This window comes from Coffea eugenioides, unplaced genomic scaffold (genome assembly GCF_003713205.1).
Source record: "Coffea eugenioides isolate CCC68of unplaced genomic scaffold, Ceug_1.0 ScVebR1_1593;HRSCAF=2470, whole genome shotgun sequence".
NCBI lineage: Eukaryota > Viridiplantae > Streptophyta > Magnoliopsida > Gentianales > Rubiaceae > Coffea > Coffea eugenioides.
This window is the reverse complement of record NW_020862007.1, coordinates 4,235-18,209: the sequence shown is the minus strand read 5'-3', so window position 1 is coordinate 18,209 and position 13,975 is coordinate 4,235. Positions and strand designations below refer to the sequence as shown.

General features: G+C 37.8%; 1 pseudogene; it reads right to left on the bottom strand.

Moving 5' to 3' along the window:
* Positions 1-429: 429 nt before the first annotated feature.
* Positions 430-9,505, bottom strand: LOC113755582 (annotated as a pseudogene).
* Positions 9,506-13,975: the final 4,470 nt, after the last annotated feature.

Genomic DNA, 13,975 nt, shown 5'->3' with positions numbered 1-13,975 from the left:
TAGGTAGGTACCAAAATTGTTCAATATCAATTTGTAAGAAACGTAAAAATACACTTTTTTAAATGAAGGACGAAAAAATTATTTTGTAAAATATGATGTACGTTTTGAACAAATTTTACTATTTTTTTATCATTAGCCATCTATTGTGAATTTTTTCTTTAAAAATATCATACTTTGTATCGTTCAATTTCTTTTCAAAATCTTTCAAATTCTAATATTTATAGTTAATTTGGATGTTTAGATTAGAAAACAAATGATAGAAAATGCTACATTATGAAAGAAAAGAAAAGAAGAGAAAGGAAAAAAATTAGATTTTAATATTGTTTTTGAGTTAAGGTAGGATTAGTGATGATTTTGGATATATATATATGTGTGTGTGTGTGTGTGTGTGTTAATAAAAATTTATTCAGCATACATTTGAGAACAAAATTGGCATTTAGAAAAATTTTATTAGGCATTCTTAGCTTTTTTTCGATGCTTTCCGCCCACATTCGGTGGTAACCATAATAGTAGGAGTTCATTTATCCAAATCAAATGCTTTCCATCATTTTCTACCCCACAAAACTCCCAAATGCTACCAAAAGTGTCCTCGCCCTTCCCTCGATCAAATGCAGCTGTTGTCAGGAGGCGCATCCTCTCTCTTTGAGCAACATTCAATCTTTCACCACGGCCCACACCTCCAGAACCATTTTGGTTCCCATTTGTGTTGTTGCCATTTGGCTTCAAGCGTTTTCGCTGCTCCACTCTCTCAGAAAGCTCTCGGTATTTAGCACGTAAATCCTCCAAATCACGTCTGGCTTCTCTCTACATTCAGAAGCAAAGCATAATGTAATGACAATACAACGTAAAAGAGACCACATATCTACAATATCATCAAGCAATGATTAGACAAGTTAAGCTTGCGAATCACAAACATACAAGCGCTTTTCCTCCTCCATTTTCATTTGCTTTTCTCTTTCTAATTCCTCTTCAATCCGCTTCTGTTTAGCTCGTTGCCTGGCCTCAGTTGTGGATTTGAGAAACAACTGCTTCCTTTTCTCTTTAAGCTGCCATGGAAACAAGAGTGAAAAATTTAAATTTCTGAAAGTTACGAACATTACATGAAAACAATACTGTGGTTCCAATTTAGCAGCCATTCACTGCTCTTGTATCTTGTTTAACTAGAAATTGCTGTGCAGTAGAAAATACCAAAATCAACAGAAACTATAAGACAAAGATCTGTTAGAACACATGGAATCGGAACACACACCTGCTCTGGTGTCAGCACATTGTCAGGCACATTGACAAGATTATACTTGTCAGCCGTGGAAGCGTCCATCTTCTCCTCAGTTTCAACTTGTTCGCCCTTTGCTTTGCAAAAAGATTGTATTGCCTTTGCCAGATTAGATTCTATTTCCTGTTTAGAGGCATAGCCAGTCTCTCTCTAGAAATGCAGGAACATTATTCTCTTCAACCAGCTTGAGCTGCTTTAAGAGGAATTCCAAACCTCTAATGTCATTTTCAAGCTCATTAATTCGAGAGGACCTCTTTGCTTCAGCCATCTCCCTTAGTCTTTGACCCTGTCTCTCCTTTAGAGCAGCCTTTCCAGCTAGCTCTTCTTCTGAAGGTTGTTCTTCAGCTGGTGCAGGAGTCCAAGGAAGCTGCCAGCACCTGGTCTTTTCTTCAGCTTCTTTATCCCCTTTCTGCTACAAGTTGAATTGCTTAGATGATTGCAGAAGCAAAGCAGAATAGTTGCAGACAAGTCAGAAAGACCAAACTACACTACCTGAAATATTCGGACTTCTGATGTATAATCTGATGCAATGTAACAGTGTTCCATCTTAAGGTCTTCAACTTTTTCCCATGTGAGCTTAGAACTGTTTTAAAAAAAATAAGCGATCAAGACTACAAAACAAATGAAGAAAAGTTCCAATTGCATTTACAGAGGGACCGGCATTCTCAAGCTTACATGTGATGGGGATATTTAAGTGAAAGAAGCTGCTTCAGATAATCGGTAACATGGTATCCACCAACACTAGTTCGGCAACATGCTTCGTAAGCAGGTTCTCCATTTATGAACTGTGATAGGAAAAATGGATAAGAATTCAAACTTACACATATACATTGTAGACCATTGCAAGTTGTTAAGGTGCAGTACTTCATATAACACTAGGATAAGTATCAGAGACTGAATACATTAACTGGTATTACATGCAGGTGTTAATGTTTCACTTTGTTATTCTGGCTTCTTAATTGCCCACAGTAAACCATTGCTCAGCTATCAAACATTCCTAGTCCCCAGTGAGAAGGATGCTGCTCAATTTGGTTCTTAGCTCAGTGATTCATTTTCTTCTAGCTTGAGCCTCAAAGAAGCATATTGAGCTAAAATATTATATTCAAGGCGCTACATATGCCAAACACCAAACTCTGCAAACCTTGCACCACCAATAATCTCCAGCAATCCATCCCAGACCTTTGGTTACAGGGGTGTAGGGGACCACCGTCACCACCCCCACCCTACTTATCCAAGATATTACCTTTCCACCCCTTGAAAATTTGGAATTCTTCAAAATACTCCTTTACAAAATTAAAGTATTGCCCCCGTATAGTTTGAGAATATTTATCACAAGTCAATTATAGGTTGCCCATTAAAAGTAAAATTTCGGCATCCTCCTATGAGCAACCTGCGAACTACATGATGCTGTACTTGGCTGAATCCATGATGCCAAGCTCAAGCTTAGGTGTTTGGCTGGTTTGTAGGACAGGCCTACAGGTTGTGCATATCCAACGAATAATGCGACAAATACAGATAGATAACTAATTCTTTAATAGGTCATAGGCAAAGCATATTTGTGTTGACCTACAAAAAGTTAATGGCAAAATTCATGAAATTATTAAGGATGGGTGTACCCTACATGAACAACATGTTTCTTCCAGAAGAATATAATCTATTCAATGTAGGTCTTTTCATACTTGATACCAATAGTAGACTCAGTGGCACCAGATCAAGATAGTGACTTGGTATGGGCACTGAACTTCAGAATAAACTAACCTAACCTTTAATGGAACAGCAAAAGAATTGCGGCAGTGACGCATAGTTGAGATTTGTGATGGATATGTTTCTGTACTCACTGCTCCATGAAATTGGAATTATCCACAAAATCCCTATGAACTTCAGTAAAAACTGTGAGGACCCGTAATCTCCTTAATTTCTAGATTTTATATTCTTTGAATTGCTCGTTTTTCCACATTTTCTTTATTCAAAAAAATTGTGAAAATAAATTTTTTGAGTGAATATAGTTTTTAAATGATTTTTCTAGTATCGAATAGTTTTTGAGAAATTAAGAACGTATATCGGACGTGGGACCCATTAGGGCGAAAAGTTCAGAGAAATTCGGCTAACTAGGTTAAGATTTGGATACTGAGTTTAATTTACCGGGTGTTAAGAGATGATTAGAGGATACCTTATGGATTAGAGTGAGAGGGAATAAAAGGATATTGATGCATTAAATAGGGTGACAAGTGTCACCTTATGATTAAGTCTTGAGTTATGACTTACTATTCATTTTTTTTTTGACTTTTGACCAATTGCTTAAATATCTCAAAAATTGACTAAAAATTCATTCTTTCTTTCTCCTTGTTGGCCGGCCACCTTAAACTCAAGAAGGAAGAAAACTCTTCAAAGAAAAACTCTCCAACTAGTGCAAATCATCCAAACCAAGTGCTTAAATTTGTTTCTTCTCCATAAAATCCCTCCCTTTGGTGCTAGTAAGTGTTTTTGTGGAAGTGTTCAAGGAAGCTAAGGTGTTCTACAACTCCTTTTCTCTTGTTTACTAGGTAAGTGGTACTTGAACTTCCTCCTACACCTAATGATGCTTAATTTGTGCCTAGTGGTGGCTAAAGTGCTGAAATTTGTGGTTTATTTCTTTGTTTTAGATGAATTGGTGAAGTTTTTATTTTATTGATGAATTTTCTGGTTTAATGTGATCATGATGTTGTGGTTATGTATGATGGTTGGTAATGAGGGGTAATGACTCTAGTAGGTGTAAATGATTGGTAATTGCAACCAATATTGGATTTGGAAGAAAATGTGAAAAGTTAGGGTTCATAACCCCCAAATCTTTCCGATTTTATATCATATGGTTAGAGGCAGAATTGGCCTTTGCTTAAAACATGAAAGTTGTAGGTATTGATGTGTTTGAGGTTCTTGTAAAATTTCAGGTCATTTGGAGTAGTGTAGAGAGAGAAATGTCTATTTTACTATTGCTGTTCTGGGTTCATCAGGATTGGAAAACTGCGACTGTAATTGGTTGTTTTGACTGGAATTTCTTTGGAATTGGTTGTTGAGGTCTTCTGATGAAATGTAACCCTGTTTCTTAGCTTTCAAGTGGTTTTGGAATTTTGGGATTTGGACTTGTGTAGACTGAGTTATGATGTTTACACCGGAATGCATTTTGTGAACCTGTTTTTGTGATTCTGGTATAGTATCTTACATTTTTGACCTGGTTACACTCGAAACTGGGTTGAGTGACCTTCTACAATATTGTAGCCCTATTTCTTAGCTTCGAAACGATTGGTCTTGCACCTTTATCCAACAATCGTAGTGCCTTTGGTGCCATTACCGTAAAATGACGTCAAAACCTATTTTTCTGGTTTTGAACTTAACTTTCATTTCCGGACTTTTCCCTAGCTTGACTTGTCTTTGTACTTCTTAGAGCTTGCTGAATGGCTATTGGATGAACTTGTTGTTGTGTGTGTACCTTTGGATTTGAATGAGAAGAATAATGAAGCCATGATGGCTGGAAAAGTAAGAAATTTAGGGGAAGTGCTGCCCGATTTTATAGGCCGTTTGGTTCCTTTAAGTTTGAATTGGCTTGTGATAGAAATGAAGGCTTTTGGGTTATTTGCGCCTAGGTCTTCATGTTACCGTTTCGTTTCCAAGAAAATCATGTTTTTGCACTCTTGCATTAGTATTTATTTGGCAAGGCGTACGACGTGTAGTCGAGCCTCACTTGTGCATTATGTTTACTCGATTTTGGATATGAAACCTTCAAATGGGTTATTTTGATTATTTTAGGGTTTCTTGGCGATTAAGGCCAATCTGAAGTGAAAACTTTTGAAATTGAGCCAGTGAGTGTACCACTCCCCTCCATTGCTGTTTAACTTGATTTCTGCTCTGCAATCTGTTTAATTTGTTAGAGACAAGGGTGTACTTTATCACACTCGTTCTCTTGTCTGTTCAGATGCTAATTTTGGTATGAATCTGTATCTCTATCTGATATCTGTATCTGTATCTGTATCTGTTCGGACGTCGTTTGGAAATTTGTAACCAACGACCTTTTTATGACCTATGAGCTCAAGTCCTGTGGCTAAGTTATTCGAGTCGGGCCGACAAGGGTCTGGACGATTAGATAACGAACCACGGTAGTCTGTTCGGGGATTTTGGGTATTGAGACCCTTGATTCCAGGTATACTCGAGTATTACCATTTATGTTCGAATGCGGTGAGCGGGCCCGGTAAAGGGGTGTTTGGTGGACGAAATTCGGTGTAAAGTGGAATCTACGGACGCGTTGGTTCTATATACGTTGACGGAGAGTCAACCGGTTTAGATCAAGTAATGCGCTGGAAATTTGGCTCTTGAGAGCCACCCGTATCCTTCTGATTTGAATCATTGGTTCCTTTGCTTTAGATCTGGCATGTGTACTTGATTTGCTAAACTTGAAATGCCATGATTTTAATGCTATCTGTTTGGTACCTCATTGAGCGCAAGCTCACCCCTTTCTGTTCCTTTTGTTTTCCTTACAGGAAAATAAACACTTTTGGACTGGAATTGATAAATGGTTGCCGAACTGAGCTAGTTGAACATATCTTTTGTATAGCTTATTGATTTAAACCCTAAATGTACTTTTGGGTCCGTTTCTCTTTTGGAATTGGCAAACCAGTCATGTATCCACTTTTGAATACTTTTGTATGCCACTTTGGCTTGTAAATGCTAAGTTTCAAGATGTGAATGTTTGCTTGATATTTTGGTTGGGTTCGGACGGGTCGGTTACTATTCATAGCCGACTTCGGTTTCATTTTTTTTTTATTTGGACATTTTGACTTGTTTACGCGCGTTAGTATATTCCGGAACGTCTTAGATCGATGCGAACTGAACCGTTAGTCCTGGCGAGAGTTGGGCAGGCAGTCCGCTAACCCCTTTGGTTCGCCTTAGGGGAAAGTGGGGCTGTCACAAAAACAAGTGAAGCATACCCAAATAGCATCACTAGTCATAAATCCTGAGCAAATTGCAAGACCATCACTATTACATATTCCAAGTTGTTGGTTGTACTTGTAGCTGAATGTGGCATCCACACCAAATGCTGCTAAAGGGAAAGTAAAAAGTATGTGATACATTAAAATAGCAACAGTCCAAGCACTCATGGCATCGGACCATATAAAACGAGAAATACAAGTACAATACGCTGTGACCATCGTGTGTCAATCATGCTACATCCATACAAAGATAAAACATGCAGTTGACAATAATATTAAGAGTTTGCATCCCTGTTTCACCGTAACTAAAATATTTGCCCAAACAAGCAGAAGCTTCAGTTAACTAACAACTGGCAAGCATAACTATTCAAGGAACTCCATAAGACTCAAAAAGAAGTTCTGCCATTCTACAACGAGACTGGATAGCACACTCGGTGATCAAAACAGGATGGTCAATCCGTTCTGCCATCAAATCAACTACATGAATATTTCCAACGCTGATATCTAAAATCAAGAAATTCAGGAATCAAATATGAAGCGATAAATATTGCAAAAAACACAAATGAAGTCAGACATCTACAAGCTGCACAAAAATAAACATGAAGAAATGAATCAAATTGACATAAAAAGCTTATTCTAAACCACAGCATTTTTGGGATGTCAACCATTGCCTGCAAAGAAAGCTTGTAAATTCTTTAAGGAGATCAATGAAGACATTCAATGCTTTGAGCCCACAGTATTTACCTCAGTTATATATAAAGTGCAAATCAGAATCTCAACTGCTTATGACACAAAAAGTCAACACGAAACATTAGGTCTGCACGAAATGTCACAAAAGTTTAATAAGTAAAACTAGGGGGGTGGATGCAATGACAAACAGATCTCCAGGAATAAATCTACTATCTATTCACGCTATACAACATATATAGCTTTGCAAGCAAAACCGGATAATCACATAAAATATGATGACAGTAAGAAAAACCAGCAGCTTCCGAATTGATAAGCCTCACATTGCATTTTACATCAGATCACACCAAAAAGAACTTTGATATAGTCGAGTAAAGAATTGAAAGGTGATGTAGCAGTACCTGCGACAGATCAGCACCTAATCGATCAAAACCGAAGTCAAGAATCTATACATGCAAGAAAAAACACACAACTCAGCAACTTGATCTGTGAACATAAAGTTGATGTAAGAAACGAAAATGTTTCAGTTTCCAATCAATGCAAAATAGCATCATACAAACATGTTGAAGGTAACTTGATGCAACATATTATTATTTTTTTTTCAGAGACAACAACTGTTGTATAATCTAATCTATCCTACACTAAGGGGGAGGGGACGGACCTAAGGAGGTCCAGGGGTAACACGGAGGGGACTGAACCACTACCGAACCAGATGGGTGCACGACACACCCGCCTGGATTAAACGATGGAACATATTAAGATATCCAAAAATTTGGATTAACGAAAAGTCGAAAAAAGAAAAGGAAAATTACATTATGTGTCATGTATTCTGCCTTATTCTACATTCATCTACAGCCCCCAATCAGAGTTTCTTTGTTATGTTAAACCTTACGTTTTGTAAGATATGCAATTGCTATGACTGAAGCTAAGCGTTTAGGCGTTAATTAGTCAGTTCAGACTTGTATAAACAGTAAGGTGGATTTCGGAGGAAACTGCTTGAATATCAAACATACTGCTTATATGACCTCAGGTAATATTATGTAAAGCAGTAAAGGCTAGAATGATTTGGGGCTTTTATATTCTTAACAAACTCCAAAGATTGGCATATGGCTAGTAAATACTCATAAAATCAAGATGGTAATTCACTGAGAACATTTCTACAAAATGACAGATATAAGTTTTGTGATGCAGATTGAGAAAGCAAGTTATCAATATGTAACACATAACACATGCTTCTTATGAGTCTAACAAATTACCGACTTTTAGTATCTCACTATTGACAGGGTGAAAGTAACTGCTGTGTGACGCATATGGACACAGAGGGTGTGCTTTATATCCTATTAGAATTATGAAACAAGTTGATCACCATTCTATAGTAAAGAGTATTCATTGGAGAATATAGAGTGAAAAGTTTCAGCAAGGTAACTTGAAACCCAGTTACTACTCAAAATTAATGAAACTTATATATTCCATTATCTCAAACTGATAAACGACATTGCCATCAAAAGATGAACGAGGTCCTGAACATGTGCAATCAAAATATCTTAGCAGCGTTGGGTTATGATCACCAACAACTGTGACTGTTTCACGTGCATTAGAAAGAATGCAGAAAAAACTTTTAATTGATGTAAAATCAAATTATAAAAGTCGAAGTTCGGAACTACGTGTAGATTCAAACATGTGAAGCTACCATTTTGAACCCATGAGTCCAAAACCTCTGCAATCTAAAACATGTGAATGCAGAGGTTTTGTTCTTTCCATTCAAATCATAAATTATAGGTTGAGTGGAACAGGAAAGGCCACAAATGTAAATACATAAATCATTTGACTGTATTAATTACACTCAATCTAGTGCTCCAGCAAAAACAAAGAAGCAGATATACTGACCTAGCATGCAATTATTTGAATAATAATAATAATAAAAAATAAAAGAATTCAATTACAGGAAAGCACCAAAAATTGAGGGTGGAAGACATTTGAAGCTTATTCATCTTCATCAAAAATCAAATCTTTGGTAAAAGAAATTTGGCAAGCACATGACCCATGAATTTTTGCTTATGTTGAGCCAGTATATACAAGTGATATCCAGCCTACCGGTTAAAAACAAGTTTTCCATCATTCATGCCATGCTCAAATAGGAAAAAAGAAGAAGAAGAAGAAGATTGGGGAAAAATCTAGCACAATGGTATATTCAGTTCAAATCCAACTTCACAGGCAGAGAGATTAACATTGGCATAATGCCGAAAAAATTACACTAGTGAAAATTACAAATATATGTGAACATATGTATATCAAGAGATACCAGTGGTTTTATGACGAGGCCTAAAATTTTCCGGAATATAACCCGAGGCTCATCCTCCCCTGCCCAGCTATCACAAGACCAAATCATAATTGAAGGGTGTGATTTATCGGGAATTTTATCAAAACACAACTTCACAAAGCAAATTAATCTAGGCGAACCAAAGAATCAGGGCTTTTGTTACCCAATGCGGAAATACGAACCGCCATTGTCGATGACGATGGGGAGAGTTGAATTGAACTGGCTATAATCCGTCTGCCTCTCTATCTTCTATATGAATGGCATTTTTCTTTCCTTTTCTTTTTTGGGGGTAATTACTGCAGATGTGGCAGGTGAACCCTAGTTATTTTCCCACCTCAACTGCAAATGGTGAGGAGGTTTTATGTGCAGAGAAAGAAGAACCTTTTCATGAAGCGGCTTTCCTAGCGTCGACCTGGTGAGGGTGGACCGGTTCAGTTCTGCGTGCATGCCTCCTCCAAGTATACCAGTTTAATTGAACCGACTAAGTTACTTTGAAATGCCTCCGGATTGAAGATTATTTGGAATAATTTTTTAAAAAATGAGTGCGCAGTAACTGTGTCTGAGTAACTTTGGATAACTTATACTGGGGAAGTTTCAAAATACTTGGAAACTAGCCACAGTGCCGTCTTTTCTAACATGCTTCCTGAAATGTGGAGGGGATATTACTTGTGAAAATTAACAAAATCTGTACCTTTCACCCCCCACATGTTGTGCACACAAGTCTCCATCAATTCTGCATATCTAACAGCCATATTTTGGATGAATTGTGTAACACAGACAATTTTAAGCATGATTGACATCCTCTGTATTGTCTTCAGATCCGCATCTTGCTCGCTCTCTCTCAACCCACATTTTTTGGTCATGTTCATCAGTAACCACACAAACTGTTCTCATGAAAAACTTCTCCATGTTACCTCATCATTCACTAAAATGATGCATGTCTGAAAATTTAAGCCATAACTATAAATCTGGTAAAACTAAAATCCAACACAAGAAATCTGGTAAAACCATCCGCTACTCAAGCTGAGCTCTATAGCCTACAAATTTTAGTATTGCATAAAGACGGATGTGTAAAAGTTCAAGCAAATTCTTCACAAAAACCAGCTCCTTCTTACAACCATTCTAACAAAGAAAGCTTCAAAAATTAGTACAAGCACACGTCATTGTCAAAGGGAAACCGCTTATGAAAGCAATATGAGGAACAAAAGTAAATTGCGACCACATACCTATATACAGACTCCAACCCAAAAAATCAACTCCAAATATCGACCAACCTTGAAGTTACTCATAATCTAACCAATTGGTCAGTTTACCAAACTCTACAAGTTAGAACATCCCCGTAAATGACCCAAATTATTAAACTCTAATTCAGATATTGCAAAAGAAACATCTCACTGAAAGTATAGGTAACAAATTTTTCACCAAAAAGCAACCATAAACATAACCTTGGAAAATTTTAAAAAAAGCGGATAAAGAATACGTTAAATATTGATTGGGTACATGAAGACCCTGTAAGGTTAACAGGAAAGAGTATTGCAGAGGAAAGAAAAAAGGTGGAAGGAATTCTCCGTGATTGAACGAGAAATATTTAGGCTATATATAGCCGTACAAAACAAACAGAAAATACAATAAATAAGGAGTCTCTTGCTAACTAACTCCTAAACCGAAAGCCCTATTCTAAAGTAAAGAATCCCAAATGCAATGGGATTTTATTTACTGGCTAATATTGACTAAATCTAACAATTCCTCCCTTAAACTAAATGCTGAACGAATTTAGTTTATACTGCTCTCTGCACAAACTCCAAGCATAGTACGCAGCTTCAGAAAAACATCCAACTTAAGAGGCTTTGTCATCACATCAGCTATTTGTTCCAAAGTATTGCAATGAACTAACTCTATCATACCTGTCTGTGCAAGTTCTCGAAGGAAATGGAAACGAACATCTATATGCTTACTACGACAATGCAAAACTGGGTTTCTTGAGAGCTCGATTGCAGAGCTATTGTCACAATGGATAGTATTTTTCTCTTGTTGAGTCTGATCCAGCGTTTTGAGCACTCTTTTTAACCAAATTGCTTGACAAGCACAAGCAGCGGCAACAATAAATTCAGCTTCGGTGGTAGACAGACTCACAATAGGTTGTTTCTTAGAAGATCATGATACAGCACCAGAACCGAAGAGAAAAACATAGCCTGATGTACTTCTTCTATCATCCAAGTCACCCGCATAATCACTATCAGTGTATGCTAAAAGATCATCATTTCCTCCTTTCTTATAGAAAATTCCATACTCAGTTGTTCATTGCAAATATCTCAACACTCTCTTTGCTAGTTGTAAATGAAGCTGAGTAGGATTCTCCATATATCTGCTCAAAAGACTTACTGCAAACATCACATCTGGACGAGTCGCAGTCAGATACATAAGACAGCCTACCAGTTGTTTGAAGTGAGTCTTGTCCACCTTAATTCCTTCTTCATCCTTGCAAAGCTTGAAACCAGGAACCATTGGAGTTTGAACAAATTTGCTTTGATTCATTTCAAAACGTTGCAACACCTCCTGAGCATACTTTCTTTGACCGATAAAAATTCCACCTGATTTCTGCAAGACTTCGAGACCCAAGAAATATTTCATTTTACCAAGATCAGTCATATCAAACTCATTCTTCATCGAGTTCTTAAACTCAGTGAACATCAACTCATCATTTCCTGTGAAAAGAAGATCGTCAACATATATACTTACAATAAGCATGTTGTCCTCCATGTTTCGTTTAACAAAAAGGGTATGCTCATAATCACATTTTTGAAAACCTTCCTTCATGAAGTATGTTTCAATACGGCTGTACCAAGCACGCGGAGCCTGTTTAAGCCCATACAGAGCTTTCTTCAGCTTGTACACCTTTTCCTCCTTTCCCTCTTGAATGTAACCACACGGCTGCTCAACAAAAACATCTTCAACTAGTTCTCCATGTAAAAAGGCAGACTTCACATCTAATTGATGGATAGCCCACCCTTTTTGTGCTGCTAGAGCGATCACCAATCGAACAGTCTCCATATGGGCCACTGGAGCAAACACTTCTGTGTAATCTATACCATATTGCTATGCATATCCTTTTACAACCAGCCTCGCCTTAAACTTGTCGACTTCTCCCTTCTCATTAAGTTTCGTTTTGTAAACCCACTTGACTCCAACTATTTTGACTCCTTTTGGTCGATCGATTAGTTCCCATGTGCCATTTTTCTCAATGGCTGCAATCTCGGTATCCATGGCATTTCTCCATTTTTCATTCTTCACTGCTTCTTCATAATTAAGTGGATCGGCAGCCGCTGTATATGAGGCAAAAAATGCTGCCTCTTCATCAGACAAACCTTCACCTGTAACATAGTCTTTCAACCAAGTTGGTTGCTTCCTACTCCTCCCTTCCACGGGATCTGGACGAGTTTCTTGATTAGTGGTAAGAGACTCCTCTGACCGTGTGTTAACAGCATCTTCTTCTACAAGAGATTCTTCAGTCACTGCATTTTCATCATCTTCCCATTCCAGCTCCCAAGTAACAGCTGATTCATGTTGCTTATCCCATTCCCATCCTTCACATTCTTCAAAGACTACATCTCTGCTCACCATAATCCTTTGTGAGATAGGATCGTAGAGCCTGTACGCCTTTGATTCCTCGCTAACTCCCAGTAAAACACATTTCAAGCTTTTCTCATCTAGTTTAGTTCTCGAGCTGTTAGGCACGTGAGCATAGGAGACACAACCAAAAATTCTGAAATGTTGAACTGACGGCTTGATTCCGCTCCAGGCTTCTTCTGGTGTTTTGTCTTTTACAACCAGCGTTGGACTACGATTTAAAACGTGCACAGCCCAATTTACTGCTTCTGGCCAGAAAGTTTTAGGCACTTTCTTTCCAGATAGCATGCTACGAACCAAATTCATGATAGTCTGATTCTTCCGTTCTGCAACGCCATTTTGTTGTGGTGAATATGCAGCTGTCAATTGTCTTTGCACTCCATGTTCCTTGCAGAAATTGTTGAATTCTCGAGATGTAAACTCTCCACCACGATCCGTACGCAACATTTTTAGAGACATATCTGTTGCTTTCTCAACATGTATCTTGAAGCTCTTAAAGATGTTAAAAGCTTCTGATTTTTCTGTCAAAAAATACACCCATGTTTTTCGACTAAAATCATCAATAAAAGTAATCAAATACCTTTTCTTGCTATTCCAGGCTGGCTTAATTGGTCCGCAAATGTCGGCATGAACTAGCTGCAGAATCTGAGATGCTCTCCAAGAACTTTTCATTGGAAATGAATCTCGATGTTGTTTCCCCACAAGACAATCTTTGCACAGCTTCGAGGGTGGCTTAAGTAATGGTAGACCTTCCACCATTTGTTTTTGCTGCAACATTTGTAAGCCTCTGAAGCTTAAATGCCCAAACCTGCAATGCCACAGCTGCGCTACATCTTCTGTGACTGTGTTAAAACAAGTGGGTGCTATAGGCAAGGAGATGGCATGCAAGATGAACATTCGATTTGCAGACATATTAGCTTTCATGATCAAACCTTTGTCAGGATGATATATTTTGCATTGCCCTTGTTGGAATAAAATGCTCAGCCCTTTCTCTTGCAATTGTCCCAGACTCAGCAGATTATTCTTCAATTCCGGAACATAAAAGACTCCTGAGATGATGCTAACAACTCCATCAATCTCCAACCTGATGTTGCCCTTCCCATTTAC